The sequence below is a fragment of the Cyprinodon variegatus genome, unplaced genomic scaffold, assembly GCF_000732505.1.
Source record: "Cyprinodon variegatus isolate N-32 unplaced genomic scaffold, C_variegatus-1.0 Scaffold162, whole genome shotgun sequence".
Classification (NCBI taxonomy): domain Eukaryota; kingdom Metazoa; phylum Chordata; class Actinopteri; order Cyprinodontiformes; family Cyprinodontidae; genus Cyprinodon; species Cyprinodon variegatus.
In genome coordinates, this window is record NW_015150615.1 from 926562 (window position 1) to 936908 (window position 10347).

General features: G+C 37.5%; 1 protein-coding gene across 2 annotated transcripts in view; it reads right to left on the minus strand.

Moving 5' to 3' along the window:
* The window catches only part of LOC107086799 (zinc finger protein 536-like), a 291793-nt gene that overhangs the window by 250467 nt on the left and 30979 nt on the right, over positions 1 to 10347 (minus strand). For both annotated transcript variants that reach the window (XM_015377994.1, XM_015377995.1), the window contains exon 2: positions 5680 to 5743. The gene's annotated coding sequence lies outside the window, so the exon portion shown is untranslated. The remainder of the gene's footprint in view (positions 1 to 5679; positions 5744 to 10347) is intronic.

Consider the following 10347-nt stretch of genomic DNA (forward strand, 5'->3'; position numbering starts at 1 on the left):
GGGTTACCAATCTACTTGCTCTGGAGAGCAGAGTTCGCTGCTTTTAGATGTTGTCACCAAAGTCTCCACTAGAGGAAAAAAGTCGCCAGATTTGGCGCTTTTTTTAAATGAAAGTACTAGGGGGTTCTGAAATTTGTTAAGAATAGCGACAAAAGTGGTAAGTTGGCAACACTGCTCTTTGCATTGGTTGTTTTATAGATGCTGGAGATCGGCCTGTTTTCCAGTGTAGTCCTGTTTCTCTGACTTTGACTAACTGGATGTGCTCTCTTCATCCTCTGACATGGGAGCTGGCTCGGTGCTCGTCTGCCTGGCTGTGTGTTTCCTGGACGGTGCCGCCTTTTACAGCTGCTTTTTGTATGTCTGCTTCGGTCTCCTTGAGTGAGAAACACTTAATATTATAAGCGTTCTGATGGCATTTTAGCTAAAAAATATTTTTTATCAAAAACATAATTAATATGCACAAATAAGGATTAGTTGTATTAACTATACATGTGATACATGGCCCAAGGCAACTGCCTAGTATTTCCTAATGGTAAATCCCCCCCTGTTTTAGGCAACTGGACGTGAAGTTTTCTAGAAGATGTTTTTTCTCTCATCCAAGAAGCTGCTTCAGTTCTAACTACTGGTGGCAATGAAATAAATAACTGTAGGTGTAACAAAGAATGAGGGGGAGCAAAAGGAGGCTCTGGTCCGTAGTGATGATGCTTCTCTTTAGATCTTAATGTCCAAAAATCGTGACAGAAAGAATATTTTTAGTATAGATATTGATGTTTAAAAAGGAATTGTAGGGGACCAGCCAAGGAAAGTAAGGAAATTTTGTATTTGTGATGTTTTATCACCTGAACAAAAACACATTAATGTTTGTAATTACAAAAAAAAAAGGTTTAAAGGTTAACACAACTTTTTTTTTTCCTTTTTTACATTTTTAGGAAGAAAGAATTATAAGAAAAAAGAGCGGCATCAATGTTTAAAACTCACATAAGCAACATCACTAGAGTGTGGTGTTAGTTCTCACATGTAAGAGGGATGGTGAAGGGGGGGGGGGGGGTTAACCAGCCTATCCTAGCTGCCCCTGCCAGGATGCCGGTGTGTGGGATTAATAATAAACACTTTTTGAAATGAATTATTATGCCTAAAAATGCTCTTTTGTGATTTGCTTTGAAGGGCATGTGTGTGCGTAAGGGGTTGGTGGGGGGGGCGGGGGCTGGGTCGGGGGGGCTCGCTTGCTCATTTGGAGAGCTTTTCCAATTATACAATTAGTTTGGAATGTAGGCCAGCAGTTCCTTGTGCTCCTCGACCCTGGATCATAAGTGCCCTCTCTTTACTGGTTTGCCAGCAGGAGAGGAAGTGACGTCATCTAAAGGTGAAGAAATATTACGCATCGGAGGAGCGAAAGCCATGACAGCGACCCGGCGCTCCGAATGGGCTGATGTGTGAAAACCAATGGTACAGCACACAAAGCCGACGGGTCGGCCGGCTCTGCTCCAATCATGTTTGTTGTGATTTTTCGCCCACTGAATCCAAAGACTTCTACAGACCACCCCCATTTCATCAGGGCGGGCGAGTCAGCTGGTCTGGAAGCCAACACAAATGGCACAATGCGAACTACTGTCGCCTCCCTTTCAGTCAAAGAAGTGATATGATAAATGGATTTATGATGAAGAACAAATTGTTTTATAATTTGGCCCCTTTGTGAATGTCCCCTCGCTCTTGCCTGGCTGCTGTACTGGGTTTAATATGAAGCAACAACAACAGCCAAGTGCCATCTGTTGGCATGCGGATTTTCTGTAATCTCTCTTTACTGATTACAACAATGAATACACAAACCTCTTAAATAATTATCCCGCAATGTAACAAAAAAAAAAGGCTAAATAATTATAATCATTAACTCCCACCAAGTCTGCCACTCCTCCAGTAAATGAAGGCTGTCATGGAGGGAGGAAGAGATAAAAAGAGAATCAGAGTTTTTTTCTCCTGCTTCCATGCCAAACGTGTCTTAATATACCGGCGGCTTAAAGAGAACACATGTGACAAATTTAACCCGATGCCACGGAAAAAAAAGCCGCCCATCCCCATCATAATAAGCAAACTCTCTTCTATTTTCTGTAATTAGTTCATTTAAATGTTCATATGGAGAATTCAGGGAGCAATCACTGGATGTCTTTTTGTTCAATAATGCTTTTAGCATCTTTTTGTCTTTCTCTAAAAATACTTTGAAACAGATTTGCTTTTTTCTTATTGTTTAAAAAAAACATTTCATATCTATAAAAAGCCCCCCAATTTTTTTTTTTATTAAATGCAGACATTTTTTTCATTTTCTGTAAAAGTGAGAGACAAATTACAGATATTTACATCATTCTTTAGGTGAGTTAGAATTCATTTCTATATATTTATTTATTTCTGTCACAATATTCAAGGAAAAATCTAAGAAAGTTGTGGCCCTCCAGTTTCTGGATGCCTGGGTGCAGGGCCTAATTTGCAGGGGGGTTAAGGGGGTAAGACCCCCCTTACATTAGTCTGAACCAATCATTATATTTCCCAAAAATAAAACAATATTCTGTATCTATAAAATAATTTTTAACAAATGATTAGTTTACTTTCTTTACTCGTTTGCTAATGTAACTAACATAAAAACTTCCCATCCTTCCTGTTACCAAAAATTTACTGTTTGCTGTAATTTGGACACAGTTGCTGATTTTAAAGACATGAAAAGATTTATACCCTTTTACCTTCATCGGAGTAATGTACCTGTTTCTCTTTAAAATAATAACAAAAGTTGTTAAAAAAAAAAGACATGAAAAGATTTTAATGCAATGTAAACAGCCCAAAAGTTTTTGAAGGAAGAAATTTAGACTTACAGTATCTGTAGGAAAGAAAATGCTAAAATTTGAAAAAAACCCGTCAGATTTTCCTAAAAGCAATTTACTTCCATCTATTACTTCCATATAATCACTGCTTTCTTCACTTATCATAAGAGTTAAAAAGAAAATAAGAGGAGAAATCTGTGAATATTCGCAAAGCAGCGCACCATGATTTTGTGTAGCTAGGGACTGACATAACGCTAGCGGGGGCCGGGGGCCCTAACCCCACCATGTTGGACCCACAGCTCAGCCAGTAACTGAAGGCTGAAAGTAACTTCATACACTTTGGTTCCTAAACTTATCTTGTTGTTTCTTAATTTTTTTAATGTTTTTTTTTTAAGTTTTTACACCCCCTTTTTAAATCACAAAACTCCCGCTATATTTCGAATTCAAATGATCTTAAGGGTATTTATTCTACCGTGTGACAGAAAATAGAAAATATCGTTGTCATTAATATATATATTTTTAAACTACCACTAAAAACTGGTTATTTATTAAGTTCACTCCCACATTACCCCCCTCATCCTCTGGGGGGAGTGCCCGCCCCCTTTAGGAGCCAGATTATAGACAGCAGTAAAAGGTCCAGCTGTTCATTGTTCTCTTTTGAATGTCTGCTTTTTATAACCAATATATATTTTGGGGAGGAGCAAAATGTTACTATTACTTACTATCCCATATTAATGAAGACTAAAAAAAAAATTCCTACCAGAAAGAAAATGAGCACAAATTTATTTTTATTTTTAAATTTAGGAGCTAAATAGTGAATAAAATAAAAATGTTCTTTTCTTCTTCTATTTTAAATCCTGCCTGTCTGTTAATGAGTCTTCAAGGACTGTCGCGCCTGTTTACACAACTCCCTCTTCATAAGTCCTCCAAGAGCGTGAGCGTCTGCAAGTTTGTGTCAGAGCTTTGTGTGAGAAATGGTGTGAGAATACGTCAAGGGTAGCATGTGTTAGCTCTGCTTCCAATATGAGATAAATCTGTGGCGCATACCTCCAAAATGACACAAGCCAACACGGCATGACTCACCCAAGCTATATTTGATGAATTAAACTACAGTCTGCTATACAACCGACAGTACCATGGGACATTTTAAATACAGACACCTATCAATAATTAGTAATAAATGAGTATCAATGAGTTCCAATGATGAATTTTACATTTCTCTATTTGAGAAATCAGGATGGCAACTAAAGCTCTAATGAGGTGTTTATAACTCTAACTTTAAATCAGGATGTTGTTTGCTTGTTTTTAGAAATGCAAAAGCTGGAGTTTTGTCAGATGAGCATATCCCATAGTCAACACCAGTTTATCCCTTTAGTTTTGTAAGAAAAACAATCGAATTTCTTAATTTTTGGTGTTTTTTCAAGCCTATGACCTTAAATTGTTTTTCTTTAGGTGGTTTAAAGTATTTTTTGTACAAAACTAAAGGAATAAATGCAAATCTGACATCTTGCGTATGCATATTGACTATGGCTATGCTGATCTGACGTGTATGCTCATCTGACAGAACACCGTCCTAACACCTTTGCTTGATTTCTACAGAAATTCCTTCAAAAACTAAAAAGAACAGAAGAGAGAAAATTCAGCTTTTATCATTTGAAACACGGGAAGAAAGGATATCAGATGTGAAAAGATGTATTCAGCCTTAAAGTGTGTCAGAAAAGAGACAGTGTGACTTCTGTGGTTCCTCTATGACAGCGATGATGATGATTATCACCTGCTGAACGCAAACACCCAGGTTGGATGAAGCCGTGTATCAGAGACGTCCCCTGACTTGTCATCCAACCCCCCCATCACAGACACACGTGTGTTTCTATAAGTATCCATCACTGTGAGGGATGATGTGGACACGCTCCTCTACCTCCAGGAATAATACCTGGCACCTGTTCGCTGCGTCCCCTCTGTGTGCTAACCGGCTCATGCGCCTCCGTCGCGTGGGCGAGACTTTCCGCCACAACGCGTGTGTTTACTGGCTAATACTGCCGTCCCTTGAGGGCAGGGGTGTTAAACTGGTTCCAGAAAGGGCCGTGTGGCTACTGGTTTGCTTTCAAACCAAGCAATAGCACACCCGACTCCATTCATCTCATCAAGTGAGTCCAGTCTTAACATGATGACTTGATGAGATGAATGGAGTCTCTTATTTATTTTCCCTTTTGTATGGAAGGAGTTGCTTTTTGTATCTCTGCTTCTGTGTTCTTGAACCTCAATCAGCCTCTGCAAAAAGGGAGTTTTTCCTCTCCACTGTCGCTACAAGCATGCTTAGTTTGAGGGATTGCCTTCAAATCAATGATTTAATGAAATCGACTGGTTTTCCTTGGCTAGAAAACATTGAAACAATCTGACTGTGTGATCTGGTTGAACTGTAAAGTGCCTTAAGATGACTTGTGTTGTGAATTGGTGCTATAGAAATAAACTTAATTGAATTGAATGAGATAAAAATTAACAACGGATCGCAAATTATCCTAATCCTGAAGGTGTGTATCAGTCCATATGATACAAGAAATAAAAGCTTTTATCAGGCCAAAATATCGAGCGGAGCCAACTTTCAAAGGACCAGCTTGCTTGGACGAATACATCCTGCGCCAGTTCAATCAAAATACTCTTCCTGCTCCAAAGTTAAGGTGCAGAGTGGGTAAATATTTCACACTAACAGGCAAAGCAGGGATGGTTTGCAATTACAAACATTGTCATAGCAAGGAAGCATGGCATAGCTTATGAAGAAGTTTGGAATAAAAGCATAAGAGTTCTGGTCTGTGGGTGAGACAGACACCTTTAATATCCTCCCCTTCCCCTTGATCAATGGGTGTGATGGTACCTGAACGACTGCCGGATGTCAGGAAGAGCGCAGACAGCTTGGCACAGGGTGGGACGACAAGAGCCTGCAAACAGAGCAAAACATGCAGGAAATTCAGTGTCACCTGCATTCCAGGCTTGACAAGCTTCAAACACTGATGACAGAGAAATAAACAGCCATTAAATAAACCTACTCTGAGCCTCCGACACACAAAACTGCTTCACAGCACCAGCTTATTGAGAAATCATTTACACTTTAATAACAACCATATGGCCCTGTGTTAACCCATGCTTACATGTCTCAATCTTAAAACTCTGGAAAAGAGAAACAACAAAGTAAATATGAATCCTTGGGAGATTCCCAAACCAAAGAAGAACCTTTGGTGTGAAAGCGTTCAGTACACCTGGTTCTACCACTGAAGGGCCAAACATGAAAACAACATGTTCTCTTGGACGGTGCTGTGCATCAGAATGGAAGCGATTTAAATAAAGCTACAGTGGAAAAGCAAACTAGAAATAAGTAAAAATGTCTTAAATTAAGTGGATTTTGCCGTAATTTGAGTAGGTAAATGAGATGATCTGCCAATGGAATGAGTATTTCTACTCTTAAAATAGAATGATTAGAAAATATGAACTTGAAAAAAGACAATGCTATTGTTTTTTTTCTTATTTTAAATGTAAATTGTTTTGTTCCATTGGCAAAGTGTCTCACTTACCTCCTTCATTCAAGAACAAATAAACTTGTTTTAAGAAAAAATGACTTATCTAGTTTTTGATTTTTTCCAGTGCAACAGGTTCCCTGGAAAAACGATCTAGAAATAAGTAAAAACTTCTTAAATTAAGTGTATTTACCATTAATTTAAGTAGGTAAATGAGATAGTTTGCCTATGGAATGAGAATTTTTACTCTTAAAATAAGATAATTAGATATATGCACTTGAAATAAGACAATTTTCCTATTTTAAGTGTAATTTGTCTTGTTGCATTGGCAAAATGTCTCTTTTACCTCCTCAATCCAAGAAAAATTCACTTATTTCAAGAAAAAGTGACTTAGTTGGATTTCGATTTTTTCCAGTGTTAAGGTTAGGGGTTGGACCTGAAGCCTCTGCACCATCACCACGGTTACATCATTTTTGTTTCCCTGTGCTGAGATTTAATCGTATGTAAAGCTTTTCCAACTTTTATTTCTATATAAAAAACATATTTTCAGGTTTGAAATCATTATTTCCAAAAATCCTATGAATTTTTTTTTTCTTCAAAATCCACTAATTTGGAAAGTCTAAAAATAATTGGCTCAAGCCTTTTTTTTCATGTACAAAACTAGAAGTTATGGATTTATTTGCAGTTTATAAACCTCCTATTTACATTTCATTTTTATGATTTTCAGAGGTTTGAATAAATGTTTGCTTAGATTAAAACGTCTGAGGTTCTTCTGCATATCTGTGATCATCTGTCAGTCACAGTGTTACCTAAGGAGTTGTATTTTCAGTGGGGGGGTGTTTGTGCATATGGGGGGGGATAAAAATCCAGGTCTCTTTAATTTGAACCTTGAAATTAAACCCTATACACTGGAACAACGATCTGGAAATGAGTAAAACTGTCTTAAATTAAGTGTATTTACCCTTCATTTCAGTAGGTAAATAAGATGATTTGCCAGTGGAATGAGGATTTTTACTTTTAATATAAGGTTATTAGATAATATGCACTTTAAATAAGACAATTGAATATTTTTTTTTCTTATTTTAAATGTACATTTTCTTGTTCCATTAGCAAAATGTCTCTTTTACCTCCTCCATTCCAGAAAAAAATGCACTAATTTTAAGAAAAAAATGACTTCTCTAGATTTCAATTTTTTCCAGTGTGGATCTGTGAACGATGAGAGGCATACAGAGGCTGGCTGGGTCCTACAAGAGCGGGATGATCGGGGGGTAAGTGGGGGGCACAGATGTGGAGGGTCTGCAGGAGGGCCACCCAGATTTACCCTCCACTACTTTTTCAATGGAGCGTCAAGAGGTAAAACTCACACTCACACACAGCCGCTCACACACAAAGCCTCCATGTTGCCTTAAGTCACAATCTAAATTGGCTCCCAGGGGCATACTGACTACCTTGTTCACCAAAGGCATTGTGTATGTTTTCTGAGTGCTTAGCATATGCCGCTGTAACCCGAGATCCTCTGTCGCGCTCTTACTCTCTTATTTCTCGCCCGTCTCCTGTTTGCACACACAAAAAAACAAGCACACAAACACGCACGGCACTGCCAGGAGTTCTCTCCCCCTTCTCTGCTTTTATGTTTTATTCCCATCAGAAGGTTAATTAAATTCAAAAATAGTTTGCATCTACCTATTAAACCATGTTGCACCAACCGCCCACCAGACAGTCATCAACAGAGACACCACAACAGGCGGGGTCGGGAGGGGGGGGTCTAATACGAGCAAAGTAGAAGAAGAAGAAACTAGACGGGGGAAATCTGCTCAGATCAGAGACAACAAGAAATGTCACGTCTGCTTTTTTTTTCTTTTTAAGTTCTACCATATTTTAATGGCAGTGTGGGAAACACTGCACTGGAAAAACGATCTAGAAATAAGTAAAAAATGTCTTAAATTAAGTGTATTTACCCTTAATTTGAGCAGGTAAATGAGATAGTTTGCCAATGGAATGAGTATTTTTACTCTTAAAATAAGATAATTAGATAAAACGCACTTAAAATAAGACAATGCAATTGTGTTTTCTTATTTTAAATGTAAATTGTCTTCATCCATTGGCAAAATGTCTCTTTTACCTCCTCAATCCAAGAACAAATGCACTTATTTCAAGAAAAGATGACTTATCTAGATTCCGTTTTTTCCCAGTGTGCAAACACTGCAAAAAAAAAAAAAAAAGAAATCTAAATAAGCCATTTTTACTTAAATTTAGGAGGTAAGTGAGACACTTTGCCAACGGAAAGAGACTATTTACATTGAAATTAAGAAAAAAAAAACAATTACATTGTCTTATTTCAAGTGCATATTATCTAAGTATCTTATTTTAAGGGCAAAACTACTCATTCTATTGGCAAACCCTCATTTACCTGCTCAAATTAAGGGGAATTAAAACTTAATTTAAGAAATTTTTACTTATTTCTAGATTGTTTTTGCAGAAAAAAGGACACACACTGCAAAAACAATCTAGAGATAAGTAAAATATCTTAAATTAAGTGTACTCACCCCTAATTTGAGTCATAAATTAGATAGTTTGTCAATGGAAAGAGTATTTTTACTCCTAAAAGAAGATATTTAGATAAAACGCAGTTGAAATAAGACAATGCAGTTGTGTTTTCTTATTTTAAGTGTAAATTGTCTTGATCCATTGGCAAAAGGTCTCTTTTATCTCCTTAATTCAAGAACAAAAGTACTTATTTTAAGAAAAATTGACTTATCTAGATTTAGATTTTTCCAGTACAAATTTTCCACATACACTGTAAAAAATCTAATTCTAAATAAGTGATTTTTTCTTAAAATAAGTGCTTTTGTTCTTGAATTGAGGAGGTAAAAGAGACATTTTGCCAATGGAACAAGATGATTTACATTTCAAATAAGAAAAAACAATTGCATTGTCTTATTTCAAATGCATTTTATCTAAATATCTTCTTTTAAGGGTAAAAATACTCATTCCATTGTCAGACTCAAATTAAAAATAAATAAACTTAATTTAAGAATTATTTGTACTTATTTTTAGATCGTTTTTCCAGTGTAAAAAAAAAAAACCGCTTCGTTGATGTCGTCATGATCCAAATTTCCTAAACGCAATCAAAAGAAGAGCTTGCCAAGCATTTTCTAGAAGCAGATGTGCGCCGCTAGAAACGTTATTGTTCTACCGGGGCGGGGGGGGAGAAAAATTTTGAGGGAAAAATCTCCCAACACCTGATTGAATCTGGTACATCTCTGATCTGATATCAGGCTCACTGCAGAGTAATGAAAATAGCTAACATTTTAAGACAGTCTAACCTTTCCTGTGTTTACCTTATTAAAGAGTGTGTACCTTAACTGGTAGAGCAGTACACACAGGAGGCGAGGATGCGGGGGGGGGGGACGTGTATAAAGCAAGCAGTGTTTAAGCAGGCGAGAGCTAAAGTAATAGGCAAGAGCAGTGAAGTGTTGATTCTACAAAAGATGCGAGGGGGAAAAATTGCACCTTAGTGTTCACACACACACACACACACACACGCATACATTCCTCCCCCCCCCCTCCTCAATCTACTCCCACAACACGGCCCGCTGCCTGGCAGCCGAAGTTAACATTTTCAGAGAAAATATTCCTTGCCTCCAATAGTCCGATGTAATTCATTTTCCATCTCTGTTCATTAATCATTGTTAAAATTAGTGATCCATTTCTTCCACTCTGCCATCTGCACTCAGCTTCCTAACAAACATGACACCTCGGTGCATAATAAAAGCTGACAGCTACGAGGAGGCCTTTCCAAATAGCTTTCTGCATATGTGCACCTCTGTGTCTTGATGCCGTTGTCAGACAAAAGTAGGTTGTTTGGACCACCCTTTGCTGGAGACAAATGATTACAAGTGCATGGACGTGCACGCAAAAATACACCCTGTATTATACAGATACAGATATATATATGGATATATATGAACACGGACATTTTAGGCCGTATATTTTATCAGAAAATGAAGAAAATAAAGGCTTAAACGGGT